We start from the raw sequence: 19,119 nt of genomic DNA on the forward strand, positions 1-19,119 counted from the left end.
TCATTGTCAATGACCTGTCAGCTTCCCAGGGCCACTGGAAGATCTACTGAAGTGATGGAGCTCCAGATCTCTTTACAGATACGAGAGTTTATGATTTTTCTAGGGCCCCTGGTCAAAAGATAAGCAGTCCAGAGTGACTCAGGCTTTTAAGCTCACATACTTCATGTTAGTTATGTAGGTTTTATCACAAAGAGAAGTGAAAATAAGCCCCTGAGAAGTTATAATAAAATACTAGCTACCATGGACTATGAATATTTTTCCAATACCAGGAAACTACATGAGTTTTTAAAAGCACTTTTTAAATTTAAAATTACTTTATGTTGTGTCTTCTTATTGCAAAAAAAATGCATGCTCATTGTAGAAAAGATAAGATACAGATAAATCAATATAAAAATGATCAAAAAACCAATACAAAAATTAAACAAACTATGATCAGTCAGTTTACAGAAAAGAAGATACAGATGACTTTTAAACAATTAAAATGCCTGGCCTCACTGGAGAAATACAAATTAAAATTACCCTGAGATAACATTTTTCACAAATCTTATTGGCAAAAGTAATAAATTTGACAATAGTCATCCATGTCAGAAGTGGGGGTGGCAGTGGCCTGGCATGGAGTGTCAGATTCCAAGCAGGATAAGGATGACTGCAAATCCAGGATGCTCAATGATCTCAAGCACAAGAAATATGGAGAAAATTATACCAAGGCACATCATAATCAAATTGCTTAAAACCAGTGATAAAAGGGAAAATCTTACTTAAAAGCAACTAGAGGGAAAAAATACACATTACATAAAAAGGACAAAAGATAAGTATGAGAGCAGGTTTCTCATTAGAGGCAGTGTAAGCCAGAAGACAGTGGAGAATAATCTTTAAAGTACTTTTTAAAAAAACTTTTGACCTAGAATTCTATACCAGTGAAAATATCTTTCAAAAACAAAGGTGAAATAAAAATCTTTTCCAGACAACCACAGTTGAATTAGAAATCAATAATAAAAAGATATATGGAAAATCCACCAAAGTTTTGGAAATTAAACCACACACTTCCATATAACTCATTGGACAAAGGGAAAATAACACAAGAAAATTAGAAAATATTTTAAACTGAATGAAAAAGCACAACATATAAAAATGTGTGGATTGGATTTAAAGCTTTACTTAGCAGGAAATTTTTAGCACTTAATACCTATATTTGAAAAGAAGAAAGGTTTCAAATCAGTGATCTCAGATTCTGCCTTAAGAAGCCAGAAAAGGAAGAGCAGATGAAACCTAAAGTAAGCAAAAGAAAAGAAATAATAGAGATTAGAACAGAAATCAATGAAATAAACTATAGAAAAACAGACAAAATCAATGAGACAAAAAGCTGTTTCTTTGAAAAGATAAATAAAATTGAAATCTTTGTCCAGACTGATCAAGAAAAAATGAGAAGACAAAAATTACCAATATCAAGAATGGGAAAAGTGACATCACAACAAATTCTAAAGGCATTAAAATGTTAATAAGGGAATATTATGAATAACTTTATGCTAATAAATTAAAAACATAATGAAATAGACTAATTTCTTCATAGATGCAAACTACCAAAGTTCACTCAAAAATAAATAAGAATTAGCTAGGTATATACCCAAAAGAATTGAAAACATGGACTTAAACAGATTATTTGTACACCAGTATTAATAGCAGCACTATTCACAGTAGCCAAAAGTTGGAAATAACTCAGGTATCCGTGAACAGGTGAATGGGTAAACAAAATGGAGCATATGCACACAACGGAATATTATTTAGCCACAAAAAGGAATGAAATTCTGATATATGCTACAACATGGGTGAGCCTTGAAAACATTATGCTAAGTGAAATAAACCAGACACAAAAAGACAAACATTGTATGATTCCACTTATATGAGTTACCTAGAATAGCCACAGTGAAGAAATAGCAATAGATGCTAAGCTAGTGGTTGAACATTTGATGAGGAACAGGATATTTACATAGTTTCAAAGTATCTCTCTACAAATTTGGGATGATGAGAAAGTTCTGGAAATAGTGGTGATGGTTGCACAACAATGTGAATGTCTTTAATGTCACTGAATTGTACCCTTAAATGGTTAAAATTGTAAATTTTATTATGTGTATTTTACCACAGTAAAAAGAAAAGAATTTCAAAGAAATTGAATTGGTAGTTAAAAACCTTTGAAAGAAAAGAAAGAAAATCCAGGACTAAATGGTAAATTCTACCAAACATTTAAGGAAAACATAACAATTCTGTATAAACTCTTGCAGAAAGTTGAAGAGGAGGAAGTATTTCCCAGCTCAGTCTATAAAATCAGCATTAGCCTCACACCAAAATCAGACAAAAAACTATTATAAAAAAGAAAATTCAGAATAATCTCTCTCATGAGCATAGGTGCAAAAATTCTTAATAAAAATTGTAACAGATTGAATCCAATAATGTATAAAAAAGGATAATATATTGTAATAAGTAGGGTTTACCCCCAGGAATGCACGGCTGTTTTAACATTCAAAAATCAATCACTGTATTTCACCATACTAATAGAGTAAAAAAGAATACCCATATGATCATCTCAGTAATATGGAAAAAGAACCTGATAAAATCCAACATTTATTCCTAATAAAAACAGTTAAAACCCTCAACAAACTAGGAATAGAAGGGAACTTCTTCAACATGATAAAGGGCCTCTATGATACAGCTACCCTTATACTTAATGGTAAAAGACTGAATGTTTTCTTCCTAACGTCAAGAACAAGGCAAAGATGTTTACTTTCACCTCTTCTATTTCAATATTATACCGATGATTTTAGCCAGTACAATAAAACACTAAAAAGAAGTAAAAGCTATCCAGATTAGAAAGGAAGAAGTAAAACTGTCTTTATTCTCTGATGACATTGATTGTCTATGTAGAGAATCCTATGGAGTCTACAAAAAGCTATTAGAACTAATAACAGATTTAGCAATGTTTCAGGGTACAAGATCAATATACAAAAATCAATGATATTTCAATATACCAGCAACAAACAATCAGAAACTGAAATTTTTTAAATTATCATTATAACATCAAGAAAACATGAAACACTTGAGAATAAACCTAGCAAAATATGTACAAGAAAATCATACAATGAAAATCGTAAAACATTGCTGAGAGAAATTAAAGAAAACCTAAATAAATGGGACATACTGCACTCATGGATTGGAAGACAGTATTATTAAGATGTTGATTCTCTACAATTTGATATATAGATTCAGTGCTATCCAAATCAAAATCCTAATAGGCTTTTTGGAGTAGAAATCAATAATCTGACTCCGAAATTCGTATGGAAATTCAAAGGACCTAGAGTAGCCAGAAACAACTTTGTGAAAGAAAAATAAAGTGGGACGACTAACACCACCTGATTTCAAGACTTATTATAAAGCTGTAGTAATCAGCAAAGGGTTATTGATGTAAAGATACACAAATAGATCACTGAAAGAAAATAGAGTCCCAATACAGATCCACATATATGCGGCCAATCTATTTCAGTAAAGGGGCAAAACCAATTCAGTTGAAGAAAATGAAGTTCTTTCAACAAGTGGTAAAACATATACAAAAATTAGCTCATGATGCATCAAGGACCTAAATGTAAAAGCTAAAACTATAAAACTTTTAGAAGAAAACACAGGACAAAATCATTTTCATTTTTAGTTAGGCAAAGATTTCTTAAATACAACACTAAAAGCACAATCCATAAGAGAAAAAAATTGATAAATTCGACTTACCAAATTAAGAACTTCTGCTCTGTGAAAGTTACTATTGAGAATGAAAAGATAAGCCACAGAGGGGGAGAAATATTTGCAAATCACATATTTCATAAAAGACTTGCATCCAGAATATGTAAAGAACTCTCAAAACACAATAATAAGAAAATGAACAACCCATTTTTATTTTTTTTTTCATTTTAACATCTTTATTGGAGTATAATTGCTTTACAATGGTATGTTAGTTTCAGCTTCACAACAAAATGAATCAGTTATATATATACATATATTCCCATATCTCTTCCCGCTTGGGTCTCCCTCCCTCCCACCCTCCCTATCCCACCCCTCCAGGCGCTCACAAAGCACCAAGCTGATCTCCCTGTGCTATGCGGCTGCTTCCCACTAGCTATCTACCTTACGTTTGGTAGTGTATATATGTCCATGCCTCTCTCTCGCTTTGTCACAGTTTACCCTTCCCCCTCCCCATATCCTCAAGTCCATTCTCTAGTAAGTCTCTGTCTTTATTTCTGTTTCACCCCTAGGTTCTTCATGACATTTTTTCCCCTTAAATTCCATATATATGTGTTAGCATACGGTATTTGTCTCTCTCTTTCTGACTTACTTCACTCTGTATGACAGACTCTAGGTCTATCCACCTCATTACAAATAGCTCAATTTCATTTCTTTTTATGGCTGAGTAATATTTCATTGTATATATGTGCCACATCTTCTTTATCCATTCATCCGATGATGGACACTTAGGTTGTTTCCATCTCCGGGCTGTTGTAAATAGACCTGCAATGAACGTTTTGGTACACGACTCTTTTTGAATTATGGTTTGCTCAGGGTATATGCCCAGTAGTGGGACTGCTGGGTCATATGGTAGTTCTATTTGTAGTTTTTTAAGGAACCTCCATACTGTTCTCCACAGTGGCTGTGTCAATTTACATTCCCAGCAACAGTGTAAGAGGGTTCCCTTTTCTCCACACCCTCTCCAGCATTTATTGTTTCTAGATTTTTAGATGATGGCCATTCTGACTGGTGTGAGATGATATCTCATTGTAGTTTTGATTTGCATTTCTCCAATGATTAGTGATGTTGAGCATTCTTTCATGTGTTTGTTGGCAGTCTGTATATCTTCTTTGGAGAAATGTCTATGTAGGTCTTCTGCCCATTTTTGGATTGGATTCTTTTTTTGTTACTAAGCTGCATGAGCTGCTTATAAATTTTGGAGATTAATCCTTTGTCAGTTGCTTCATTTGCAAATATTTTCTCCCATTCTGAGGGTTGTCTTTTCGTCTTGTTTATGGTTTCCTTTGCTGCACAAAAGCTTTTAAGTTTCATTAGGTCCCATTTGTTTGTTTTTATTTCCATTTCTCTATGAGGTGGGTCAAAAAGGACCTTGCTGTGATTTATGTCATAGAGTGTCCTGCCTATGTTTTCCTCTAAGAGTTTGATAGTTTCTGGCCTTACATTTAGGTCTTTAATCCATTTTGAGCTTATTTTTGTGTATGGTGTTAGGGAGTGATCTAATCTCATACTTTTACATGTACCTGTCCAGTTTTCCCAGCACCACTTATTGAAGAGCTGTCCTTTCTCCACTGTAGATTCCTGCCTCCTTTATCAAAGATAAGGTGACCATATGTGCGTAGGTTTATCTCTGGGCTTTCTATCCTGTTCCATTGATCTATATTTCTATTTTTGTGCCAGAACCATACTGTCTTGATAACTGTAGCTTCGTAGTATAGTCTGAAGTCAGGGAGCCTGATTCCTCCAGCTCTGTTTTTCGTTCTCAAGATTGCTTTGGCTTTTCGGGGTCTTTGTGTTTCCATACAAATTGTGAAATTTTTTGTTCTAGTTCTGTGAAAAATGCCAATGGTAGTTTGATAGGGATTGCATTGAATCTGTAGATTGCTTTGGGTAGTAGAGTCATTTTCACACTGTTGATTCTTCCAATCCAAGAACATGGTATATCTCTCCATCTATTTGTATCATCTTTAATTTCTTTCATCAGTGTCTTATAATTTTCTGCATACAGGTCTTTTGTCTCCTTAGATAGGTTTATTCCTAGATATTTTATTCTTTTTGTTGCAGTGGTAAATGGGAGTGTTTTCTTGATTTCACTTTCAGATTTTTCATCCTTAGTGTATAGGAATGCCAGAGATTTCTGTGCATTAATTTTGTATCCTGCTACTTTACCAAATTCATTGATTAGCTCTAGTAGTTTTCTGGTAGCATCTTTAGGATTCTCTATGTATAGTATCATGTCATCTGCAGAGAGTGACAGCTTTACTTCTTCTTTTCCGATTTGGATTCCTTTTATTTCCTTTTCTTCTCTGATTGCTGTGGCTAAAACTTCCAAAACTATGTTGAATAAGAATGGTGAGAGTGGGCAACCTTGTCTTGTTCCTGATCTTAGTGGAAATGCTTTCAGTTTTTCACCATTGAGGACGATGTTGGCTGTGGGTTTGTCATATATGGCCTTTATTATGTTGAGGAAAGTTCCCTCTATGCCTACTTTCTGCAGGGTTTTTATCATAAATGGGTGTTGAATTTTGTCAAAAGCTTTCTCTGCATCTATTGAGATGATCATTATGGTTTTTCTACTTCAATTTGTTAATATGGTGTATCACGTTGATTGATTTGCGTATATTGAAGAATCCTTGCATTCCTGGAATAAACCCCACTTGATCATGGTGTATGATCCGTTTAATGTGCTGTTGGATTCTATTTGCTAGTATTTTGTTGAGGATTTTTGCATCTATGTTCATCAGTGATATTGGCCTGTAGTTTTCTTTCTTTGTGACATCCTTGTCTGGTTTTGGTATCAGGGTGATGGTGGCCTCGTAGAATGAGTTGGGGAGTGTTCCTCCCTCTGCTATATTTTGGAAGAGTTTGAGAAGGATAGGTGATAGCTCTTCTCTAAATGTTTGATAGAATTCGCCTGTGAAGCCATCTGGTCCTGGGCTTTTGTTTGTTGGAAGATTTTTAATCACAGGTTCAATTTCAGTGCTTGTGATTGGTCTGTTCGTATTTTCTATTTCTTCCTGATTCAGTCTTGGCAGGTTGTGCCTTTCTAAGAATTTGTCCATTTCTTCCAGGTTGTCCATTTTATTGGCATAGAGTTGCTTGTAGTAATCTCTCATGATCTTTTGTATTTCTGTAGTGTCAGTTGTTACTTCTCCTTTTTCATTTCTAATTCTATTGATTTCAGTCTTCTCCCTTTTTTTCTTGATGAGTCTGGCTAATGGTTTATCAATTTTGTTTATCCTTTCAAAGAACTAGCTTTTAGTTTCATTGATCTTTGCTATCGTTTCCTTCATTTCTTTTTCATTTATTTCTGATCTGATTTTTATGATTTCTTTCCTTCTGCTAACTTTGGGGTTTTTTTGTTCTTCTTTCTCTGATTGCTTTAGGTGCAAGGTTAGGTTGTTTATTCGAGATGTTTCCTGTTTCTTAAGGTAGGATTGTATTGCTATAAACTTCCCTCTGAGAACTGCTTTTGCTGCATCCCATAGATTTGGAGTCGTCGTGTCTCCATTGTCATTTGTTTCTAGGTATTTTTTTATTTCCTCTTTGATTTCTTCAGTGAGCACTTCGTTATTAAGTAGTGTATTGTTTAGCCTCCATGTGTTTGTATTTTTTACAGATCTTTTCCTGTAATTGATATCTAGTCTTATAGCCTTGTGGTCGGAAAAGATACTTGATACAATTTCAATTTTCTTAAATTTACCAAGGCTTGATTTGTGACCCAAGATATGATCTATCTTGGAGAATGTTCCATGAGCACTTGAGAAAAATGTGTATTCTGTTGTTTTTGGATGGAATGTCCTATAAATATCAATTAAGTCCATCTTGTTTAATGTATCATTTAAAGCTTGTGTTTCCTTATTTATTTTCATTTTGGATGATCTGTCCATTGGTGAAAGTGTGGTGTTAAAGTCCCCTACTATGAATGTGTTACTGTCGATTTCCCCTTTCATGGCTGTTAGTATTTGCCTTATGTATTGAGGTGCTTCTATGTTGGGTGCATAAATATTTACAATTATTATATCTTCTTCTTGGATCGATCCCTTGATCATTATGTAGTGTCCTTCTTTGTCTCTTCTAATAGTCTTTATTTTAAAGTCTGTTTTGTCTGATATGAGAATTGCTACTCCAGCTTTCTTTTGGTTTCCATTTGCATGAAATACCTTTTTCCATCCCCTTACTTTCAGTCTGTATGTGTCTCTAAGTCTGAAGTGGGTCTCTTGTAGACAGCAAATATATGCGTCTTGTTTTTGTATCCATTCAGCCAGTCTATGTGTTTTGGTTGGAGCATTTAGTCCATTTACATTTAAGGTAATTATCGATATGTATCTTCCCATTCCCATTTTCTTAATTGTTTTGGGTTTGTTATTGTAGGTCTTTTCCTTCTCTTGTGTTTCTTGCCTAGAGAAGTTCCTTTAACAGTTGTTGTAGAGCTGGTTTGGTGGTGCTGAACTCTCTCAGCTTTTGCTAGTCTTTAAAGGTTTTAATTTTTCCATCACATCTGAATGAGATCCTTGCTGGGTAGAGTAATCTTGGTTGCAGGTTTTTCTCCTTCATCACTTTCAATATGTCCTGCCAGTCCCTTCTGGCTTGCAGAGTTTCTGCTGAAAGATCAGCTGTTAACCTTATGGGGATTCCCTTGTGTGTTATTTGTTGTTTTTCCCTTGCTGCTTTTAATATGCTTTCTTTGTATTTAATTTTTGACAGTTTGATTAATATGTCTTGGCATATTTCTCCTTGGATTTATCCTGTATGGGACTCTCTGTGCTTCCTGGACTTCATTAACTATTTCCTTTCCCATATTAGGGAAGTTTTCAACTATAATCTCTTCAAATATTTTCTCAGTCCCTTTCTTTTTCTCTTCTTCTTCTGGAACCCCTATAATTCGAATGTTGGTGCGTTTAATGTTGTCCCAGAGGTCTCTGAGACTGTCCTCAGTTCTTTTCATTCTTTTTTCTTTATTCTTCTCTGCAGTAGTTATTTCCACTATTTTATCTTCCAGGTCACTTATCCGTTCTTCTGCCTCAGTTATTCTGCTATTGATCCCATCTAGAGTATTTTTCATTTCATTTATTGTGTTGTTCATCATTGTTTGTTTCACCTTTAGTTCTTCTAGGTCCTTGTTAAATGTTTCTTGCATTTTGTCTATTCTATTTCCAAGATTTTGGATCATCTTTACTATCATTATTCTGAATTCTTTTTCAGGTAGACTGCCTATTTCCTCTTCATTTGTTAGGTCTGGTGGGTTTTTATCTTGCTCCTTCATCTGCTGTGTGTTTTTCTGTCTTTTCATTTTGCTTATCTTACTGTGTTTGGGGTCTCCTTTTTGCAGTCTGAAGGTTCGTAGTTCCTGTTGTTTTTGGTGTCTGTCCCCAGTGGCTAAGGTTGGTTAAGTGGGTTGTGTAGGCTTCCTGGTGGAGGGTACTAGTGCCTGTGTTGTGGTGGATGAGGCTGGATCTTGTCTTTCTGGTGGGCAGGTCCACGTCTGGTTGTGTGTTTGGGGGTGTCTGTAGACTTATGATTTTGGGCAGCCTCTCTGCTAAAGGGTGGGGTTGTGTTCCTGTCTTGCTAGTTGTTTGGCATAGGATGTCCAGCACTGTAGCTTGCTGGTCGTTGAGTGAAGCTGGGTGCTGGCGTTGAGATGGAGATCTCTGGGAGATTTTCGTCGTTTGATATTCTGTGCAGCTGGGAGGTTCTTGTGGACCAGTGTCCTGAAGTTGGCTCTCCCACCTCAGAGGCACAGCACTAACTCCTGGCTGCAGCACCAAGAGCCTTTCATCCACACGGCTCAGAAGAAAAGGGAGAAAAAGTAGAAAGAATTAGTAGAAAGAAAGAAAGGAGGGAGGGAGGGAGCAAGGAAGGAAGGAGGGAAGGAAGGAAAAAAAGAAAGAAGACAAAGTAAAATAAAATAAAGTAAGATAAAATATATGAAGTTATTAAAATAAAAAAATAATTAAGAGAAAAAAACGGATGGATAGAACACAGAACAAATGGTGGAAGTAAAGCTATACAGACAAAATCTCACACAGAAGCATACACATACACACTCAGAAAAAGAGGAAAAGAGGAAAAAATCATAAATATTGCTCTCAAAGTCCACCTCCTTAATTTGGGATGGTTCGTTGTCTATTCATGTATTCCACAGATGCAGGGTACATCAAGTTGATTGTGGATGTTTAATCCACTGCTTCTGAGGCTGCTGGGAGAGATTTCCCTTTCTCCTCTTTGTTCTCACAGCTCCCAGTGGCTCAGCTTTGGATTTGGCCCCGCCTGTGCGTGTAGGTCCCCGGAGGGCGTCTGTTCTTTGCTCAGACAGGACGGGGTTAAAGGAGCCGCTGATTCGAAGGCTCTGGCTCACTCAGGCCGGGGGTAGGGAGGGTCACGGAGTGTAGGGCGAGCCTGCGGCGGCAGAGGCCGGAGTGACGTTGCGCCAACCTGAGGCGCGCCGTGCGTTCTCCTGGGGGAGTTGTCCCTGGATCCCGGGTCCCTGGCAGTGGCGGGCTGCACAGGCTCCCCGGAAGGGGGGTCTGGATAGTGACCTGTGTTCGCACACAGGCTTCTTGGTGGCGGCAGCAGCGGCCTTAGCGTCTCATGTCTGTCTCTGGGGTCCTCACTTTTAGCCGCGGCTCGCGCCCTTCTCTGGAGCTCCTTTAAGCAGCGTTCTTAATCCCCTCTCCTTGCGCACCAGGAAATAAAGAGGGAAGAAAAAGTCTCTTGCCTCTTGGCAGGTCCAGACATTTCCCCGGACTCCCTCCCGGCTAGCCGCGGTGCACTAACGCCCTGCAGGCTGTGTTCACGCCGCCAACCCCAGTCCTCTCCCGGCGCTCCAACTGAAGCCCGAGCCTCAGCTCCCAGCCCCGCCCGCCCTGACGCGTGAGCAGACAAGCCTCTCGGGCTGGTGAGTGCCGGTCGGCACCGATCCTCTGTGTGGGAATCTCTCCGCTTTACCCTCCGCACCCCTGTTGCTGTGCTCTCCTCTGCGGCTCCGAAGCTCCCCCTGCCTCCGCCACCCGCAGTCTCCGCCCATGAAGGGGCTTCCTAGTGTGTGGACACTTTTCCTCCTTCACAGTTCCCTCCCGCTGGTGCAGGACCCGTCCCTATCCTTTTGTCTCTGTTTATTCTTTTTTCTTTTGCCCTACCCAGGTACGTGGGGGGGGGGGGTTCTTGCCTTTTGGGAGGTCTGAGGTCATCTGCCAGCATTCAGTAGGCGTTCTGTAGGAGTTGTTCCACGTGTAGATATGTATTTCTGGTGTATCTGTGGGAAGGAAGGTGATCCCTGCGTCTTACTCTTCCGCCATCTTCCCGGAAGTCCTCAACAACCCATTTTTTTAAATGGAAAAATATCTGAACAGACACTCCACCAAAGAAGATATTCTGCTGGGAAGTAAGCACATGAACATGCTCAATATCATTAGTCCTTAGGGAAATGCAAATTAAAACCACAATAAGAGAAAGGCTAAAATTTAAAAAACAAAAAGTAGCTGTAGTGAAGACTGTAGGAAAGACTGGCAAGGATGAAGAGCAACTGGAGCTCTTGTACATTGCAGGTAGAAACGTAAGTTGTACAACCACTTTGGTAAACCATTTGGCAGTTTCTTAAAAAGTTAAATAGACACCTATGCATATGATCCTTCCATTCCACTCATAGGTATTACCCAAAAGAAATGAAAGCATATATCCATACAAAGACTTCAACATGAATGTTCATAGTAGCTTTATTTTTAACCAAAAACTGGAAACAATCTAAATATCCATCAGCAGGTGAATGGATAAAAACTGTGATATAACCATACAGTAGAATACTACTCAGTAATGAAAAGGAACGAACTAGTAATACATACTACAACATGGATGAACCTCAAAATGATTATGCTGAGTGAAAGAAGCCAGACCAAAGGAAAAACAGTGCCTATTGTATTATTCCATTTGTGTAAAATTCTAGAAATGCACACTATGGTGACAGAAAGATGATCAGCAGTTTCCTGAGAATGGGAGCTGGGACAGGTTAGGATGGAAGGGAAGAAGGCATTACCAAGGGTCCCAAGGAAACTTTGGGGCAATGGATATGTCATCAGTAACAGGTCAAGTCACAATCATATATTACCTAACAGGAAGGAATAAGAATTCAGTATCACTTCTTTTATATTACACCAAAAATACAAACCTTCATCTAATCATGAGGAAACATTAGGCATACCCATATTGAAGGACATTCTACAAAATAACCAGTCTAATCTGCAAAGGTGTCAAGGTTATGAATGTCAAGGGAAGACTCAGGAATTTTTCCAAATTGTCAAAGACTGAAGAGACGTGACAAACTAAACATAACACACGATCTTGTATAAAATCTTTATATGTGTTTATACAAGATCACGTGTTGCATTAAGTTTGTCATGTCTCCTTTGGTGGTAGTAATACGTCAATATACATTTCCTGATTTTGATAGTTATGTGGCAGGTATGTAGAAGAGTGTCCTTTTTTGCCAGAAATAGACTGCAGAGTCCAAGGAGTGATTGTGTATCAAATCAGTTACTTTCAAATGGTTCGGGGGCAAGAAAATTATGATGCTTGTAGTATTCTTGAAACTTCTCTTTGAGTTTTAAATTATTTCAAAATCAAAGAAAACATTTTGATAAAACATTGTGTTTGCAAAGGTGTAGAATGGGAGTATAGATTGATAATCCTTTATGGAGGGCAGTTTGGCATATCTATCAAAATTACAATGTACATGTCCTTTGACCCAGCAATTTCACTTCCAGGATTTTATCTTACAAATATATTTATACAAATGTGAAATGGTATTTGTACAAAGTTATTCACTCCAACATTGTTTGCAACTGCAAAATACTTGAAACATTCTAAATAGCCATCAATAGGAGACTGATTAAATATATTACTTTAGCTCCAAAATCTCTTAACATGGAATTCCCAAACCTGAAAAACTTTGAAAATCCAAACTTTTTTCTAAGTTGACAGCAAAACCTGGCCTCAGCTGACATGAGGCATTAGTTGCTTCTCAGCACTCTTACCAGTCACAGACGTCTCTGCTGTTCACTAATATTGTTTGCCTTTTTCGTTTAGATGGTTGTTATTTTGTCAGTTTGAGTTTAATTGCCCTGTAAAAAATGCCCAGAAAATTGAAGATACTCCTGTGGGTAAGAATAAGAAGCAAAGGAAGCCTCTGTCATTAACAATAGCACAGAAAATAGAGTTAGTGCAAAGTTTGATCAGGTATGTCTATGAGACATCTTACTAAAGAATAAGGTATGGGAATTAACACCACATATGACTTGAAATAATAGAAGGACAAAGAGTTGAAGTTTTACAGGGACAACAATGACCAGAACTAATGAAGAATAGAAATTTTTCAGACGGCAAAAAATGAAGATATTGACACGACCATGATTGAATGGATTCAACAATGAAGCAATGTGAATATGCCACTGACTGGTTTGTTGTTCATGAAACAAGCTAGATTATGCCATGGAAGACTGAACCTTTATGGTGAGTATAGAATATCAGAAGATTGGCTGCATGGGACTTCCCTGGCTGTCCAGTGGCTAAGACTTCGCATTCCCAATGCAGGGGGGCCAGGTTCGATCCCTGGTCAGGGAACTAGATCCCACATGCAGCAACTAAAGATCCCGCATGCTGCAACAAAGATCCCTCATGCCGTAACTAAGACCCAGTGCAGCAAAATACGTAAATAAATTTTTTTTTCTAAAAGAAAAGGATATTGGCTGCAGAAATTTCAGAAGCATCACGGTATAAAATATCTGGACAACTATGATGAAATAGCTTCTTTTCATGAAGAAGATGAAAATTATATTGACAGTTTGTTAAGGTAATTTTTAATGAAAACCTTAGTCTCAAATATGTATATACGGTGGATGAAACAGCTTTGTTCTGTTTTCTTAAAAAAAATAATAATTAACAATGATTGATGAGCAAACAAGAGGTTTTAAGGACTCTAAGCACAGGTTGAAAGTTCTGGGATGTGCCAATGCAGCAGACAGGTAAAGCTAGAAAAAGCGAACATCCACAATGGTTCAAAGTCATTCAGGGAATTCCCTGGCAATCCAGTGGTTAGGACTCCGTGCTTTCATTGCCATGGGCCCAGGTTCTATCCCTGGTCAGGGAACTAAGATCACACAAGCTGTGTGACAGAGCCAAAAAAAAAAAAAATTGTTCACGATTTATTTATTAGTATATAAACAAAAAAGCATAGGTAATCAAAGAGATAATTTCTACCTGGCTTAATAATCTGTACCAATGGCATGAGCTTATTGCACACAAGCTGGAATGGAAGAAAACTATACTCATTCCTGGACCACTGTTCCACACACATGCCTCATGAACTTCTTGTGACCAAGAAATTTTACTCCCAGGGAAGAGCAAATATAAATATTTATTTGTTTTCATACTAGATACTTGCAGCAGGTAACTCCCAAGTCTTTCTAAGAGAGTTATTGTAGAAGCTTGTTCAGGTATACCTTAATTATGCCATTTACACAGTTGCTGATACTTGATAAGTATTTTGCAGAGACTTTGGCTTTTAAAGTGAAGTTGTATATGAAGATATTGAAGGGTTTTGTGTCACTAATGAGAAGATATATAGTGTCATTACTTAACACTAAAAGTTAATAGGCTAAAAGTCTAAAGTCACCAACCTTGCTACTCAAAGTGTGGTCAGCGGACAAGCAGCATAAACATGACTTGCGGGACTTCCCTGGTGGCGCAGTGGTTAAGAATCCGCCTACCAATGCAGGGGACACGGGTTCGAGCCGTGGTCCGGGAAGATCCCACATGCCGCGGAGCAATGAAGCCCATGTGCCAGAAGTACTGAGCCTGCGCTCTAGAGCCCGCGAGCCACAACTGCTGAGCCCGTGTGCCACAGCTACTGAAGCCCATGCACCTAGAGTCTGTGCTCTGCAACAAGAGAAGCCCCTACAATGAGAAGCCCGTGCACCGCAACGAAGAGTAGCCCCCATTCACCACAACTAGAGAAAGCCTGTGCACAGCAACGAAGACCAAACACAGCCTAAATAAATAAATAAATAAATAAATAAATAAATAAATAAAACATGACTTGGAGGGGCTTCCCTTGTGGCACAATGGTTAGGAATCCACCTGCCGGTGCAGGGGACACGGGTTCAATCCCTGGTCCAGGGAGATAACCACATGCCTCAGAGCAACTAAGCCCACGCGCTGCAACTACTGAAGCCCGTGCGTTCTAGCGCCCACATGCCACAACTCCTGAGCCCGCGTGCTGCAACTACTGAAACCCATGCGCCTAGAACCCACGCTCCGCAACAAGAGAGGCCACTGCAATGAGAAGCCTGCGCACAGCAACAAAGAGTAGCCCCCGGTCGCTGCAACTAGAGAAAGCCTGTGTGCAGCAACAAAGACCCAATGCAGCCAAAAACAAAAACAAACATGACTTGGAAGCTTGTTAGAAATGCAAATTCCCAGACCCAACTAACTCTAGACCTACTGAATCAAAATCTCTGTGGGTATAGCCCAAGAATCTTAAGCTTTAAAAAATTCTTCAGATGACTTTTATGCCAACTAAGGTTGTAGAAGCACTGAGTTAGAACAAGCTGACATCAAAAAAATACTGAATATTATAAGTTATATACCTGTTGTACATTCATTGCAAGATAGAAAAATTGCTAAAATAGTGTTAACCCAAATAAGCATGAGGCTAGTAATGATGACAATGATGATATGTAACACAGATGAAAAATAATCTCCATAGACAGTATGGGGGAAATGTATGAGCAGTTAATCGGCCTTGAATAACATGCATTTATCAGTGAAAAAGGGATTATTGCTGCTTACTTAATTGGAAGAGACTGCTTATATAGAAATCTATGTTAATGAGACACATTATCCTAGAAGTACACCTTTTTTAAGGCCATCTATTGTAGCTGCTTCATCATTAATCTCTATCCTGGCCCATCATTAAATATCCAACTCTAATCTTTGGTGACAATAATAGCAGTGCAGATGAAGCCTTTTGTCCAAGATCCTCAAGAAACCAGACGGAAGAAGTATTTACTGTATGCATATATACAGATACTTAGCTTGGTTTGAGGTTTTATTGAATGTTTTCCTTAGAAATAAAAGAGTACCAAGTATTTATGGTCTGTATCACACTATTTCATTCATCAGTTTGTTACTGTATCAAAAAACTACAATACTAATTTTGCTATTTATCCTACCTAGTGTGAATATTCATACTTTCACTGCACAAATAGTAATGTGTTTAATTATGGGATGCTGCCTCAGACCTCCTGTATTATATATAATATATGCACAAATTATCTGTATATAACTTTAAAAATAATGAATTCTAAATGCATTCCACACCCAGAGGTTTTGAATAAGCAGCTGTGGATCTATACGTACATAAATGGGATACTATGCAGCCATTTAAAAGAACAAGAATCTCTTTATGTACTGATGTGGAATAATCTCTAAGATATACTGATATGTAGGGGAAAAATGACATGTAAATCTGTATATACTATGCTACCATTTGTGGATTTTTTTTAAAGGAGAGGAAACAAAGTATTTCCTTGTTATGCATAGAATATCCTGGAAGGTAAAACAAAAACTATTGGTTGTGTACCGAGTTAGAATTGGATGAATGTGGGTCAGAGGTAAGGGGGAGAAAGAATTTTTCATTATTTACCTTTTGTATCTTTTCAACATTGAACCATGTGAATATTTCCAAAATTTTAAATTATAAATGTAAAAAGAAACATCTCAAATTGAAATGCAAAAATTAAAAAAGAATGGGGGTGGGGGAACCCAGAACAGAATATCTGAGAACTGTAAGACAATTACAAAAGAGATATTTTGGGTTGGCCAAATAAGATGTTATGGAAAAACCTGAATGAACTTTTTGACCAAACCAATAACATATGCAGTATATTCTGCAATACCCGAAGGAGAAGAAAGAAAAGAGCAAAGGAAATATTTGAAGTAATAATAGCTGAGAATTTTCCAAAATTAGTGACAGAAACCAGAACACAGATCCAGGAAGATCAGAGAACACCAAGTAGGATGAATACCAAAAAGTTTTCTCCTAGCCATGTCCTATTCAAACTGCAGAAAATCAAAAACCAGGAGAAAATCTTGAAAGAAGACAGAGAACAAGACAACCTTACCTATAGAGAAACAAGGATAAGAATTACGTCAACTTCACTTTATAAACCATGCAAGCAAGAGGGAGTGAAGTGAAATATTTAAAATGTTGCAAGAAAAAACCACCAACCTAGAATGCAGTATCCAGACAAATTAGCCTTCAAAAGTAAAGGAGAAATAAAGACTGTCTCAGACAAAGGCTGTAGACAATAAATTGCAAGAAATCCTTCATAGGGAAGAAAAATGATAGAGCTGAAACTCAAATCTTTGTGAAGAAAGGAAGAGTGTTAGAGAAGGAATAAATAAAGGTACAATAATCCTTTGGGTTTTTAAAAAAATTCTTAATTGAACTAATAGATAACTGCTTGTTCAAAATAATAATAGCAATGTATTGGGTTACTATAGCTTAAAGATAAATGAAAGCAATGATGTTATAGACAGAGGGAAGAATTGGGAATACTATTATAAGGTACCTTATGAAGTGGTATAGTTATTTGAAAATGGACTTAGATTAGTTGTAAATGTATACTGCCACTCTAGGGCAAACACTAAAGTAATTTTTTGAAGAAATAGAATCGTGAGAAGAGAAAATTGAATTATGTAAAATGCTCAGTTTAAAACAGAGAAGGCAGAAAAGAGGAAAGTTTTTTTTTTAAAAAAAGAAAAATGCAGTGAATAAAAAACAGTTACAAATATGGTAGATATTAATCCAAATATATCAGTAATCATTTAAAATGTCTTTTAAATGGTCTAAATACACCAATTAAAAGACAGATTGGAGAACTTACATAGTAAAAATTATTTCAATTTTCTTGATTTATTGTAAGTTTCTTTGTGGTAATAATCCCTCTCAGCATATTTTAATGACATATACCTAGTGACTAATCCACAAACACTAGTCTATAATAGAAACGATGGTTGACCTACTGCATTTACATGGCTCTCTGTAGGAATGCTTATGAAGTATTTATCACCAATGCCACTTGCTAGCAATTACTCGATTTTCCATGTCAGCATAATTTTAATAAATTTTGTATCCCAAAAGAGAATGATTGCTTCCTCCCCCAAGAATTTACAGTAGAATTTTTTGCCTTCTTGTTTATGGGGGAAAACATAAAAGGAAATTTTGAGATTAAAAAAAAAAAAAGACTGGAAAAGAAAAAGTTAATTCCCTGGTGGTCTGGTGGTTAGGACTCCATGCTTCCACTGCAGGGGGCCCAGGTTTGATCCCTGGTTGGGGAACTAAGATCCTGCAAGCCACATGGTTCAGCCGGGCGGGAAAAAAAACCAGACAGACAGTGGATTTAAAAAGAAAAAAAGAAAAAAAAAGACCCAACTATATGTTGTCTACAAGAAACCCAGTTTAAATATAAAGACACAGATAGAGTGAAAGTAAAGGGAAGGGATCGATGACCTAAATATAAGAGCTAAAGTCATAAATTTCATCAGAGAAAACATAGGAGTAAATCTTCATGACCTTGGATATGGCAATAGAGTCTTAGATTATGATACCAAAAGCATGAGCAGCAAAAGAAAAGAATAAATTGGACCTCATCAAAGTTAAAAACTTTTGTTCAGGGGGCTTCCCTGGTGGCGCAGTGGTTGAGAATCTGCCTGCTAATGCAGGGGACACGGGTTCGAGCCCTGGTCTGGGAGGATCCCACATGCCGCGGAGCAGCTAGGCCCGTGAGCCACAACTACTGAGCCTGCGCGTCTGGAGCCTGTGCTCCGCAACAAGAGAGGCCAGGATAGCGAGAGGCCCGCGCACCGTGATGAAGAGTGGCCCCCGCTTGCCACAGCTGGAGAAAGCCCTCGCACAGAAACGAAGACCCAACACAGCAAAAATTAATTAATTAAACCACATTAGAGAATGGCTGAAAACACTTTAAAAAAAAAAAAAAACTTTTGTTCATCAAAGGACATTATAAAGAAAGTGAAAAGACAACTTAAAGGATGGAAGAAAATATTTATAAACTGTATATCCGATAAGGGCTTAACATACAGAATATGTAAAGAACTACAACTCAACAACAAAACGATAAACAACTGAATTTTGAAGTGGGCAAAAGACTTGAAGAGACAGTTCTCCAGAGAAGATACACAAATGGCTTATAAGCACATGAAGAAAAACCTCAACATCATTAGTCATTAGGGAAATGCAAATCAAGACCACAATGAGATACCACT

General features: G+C 37.4%; 1 protein-coding gene across 1 annotated transcript in view; it reads left to right on the plus strand.

Moving 5' to 3' along the window:
* ZSWIM5 (zinc finger SWIM-type containing 5) overlaps positions 1 to 19,119 on the plus strand; it is a 262,178-nt gene that overhangs the window by 229,871 nt on the left and 13,188 nt on the right. The window lies entirely within an intron of this gene.

The sequence above is a fragment of the Lagenorhynchus albirostris genome, chromosome 2 (assembly GCF_949774975.1).
Source record: "Lagenorhynchus albirostris chromosome 2, mLagAlb1.1, whole genome shotgun sequence".
NCBI classification, from domain to species: domain Eukaryota; kingdom Metazoa; phylum Chordata; class Mammalia; order Artiodactyla; family Delphinidae; genus Lagenorhynchus; species Lagenorhynchus albirostris.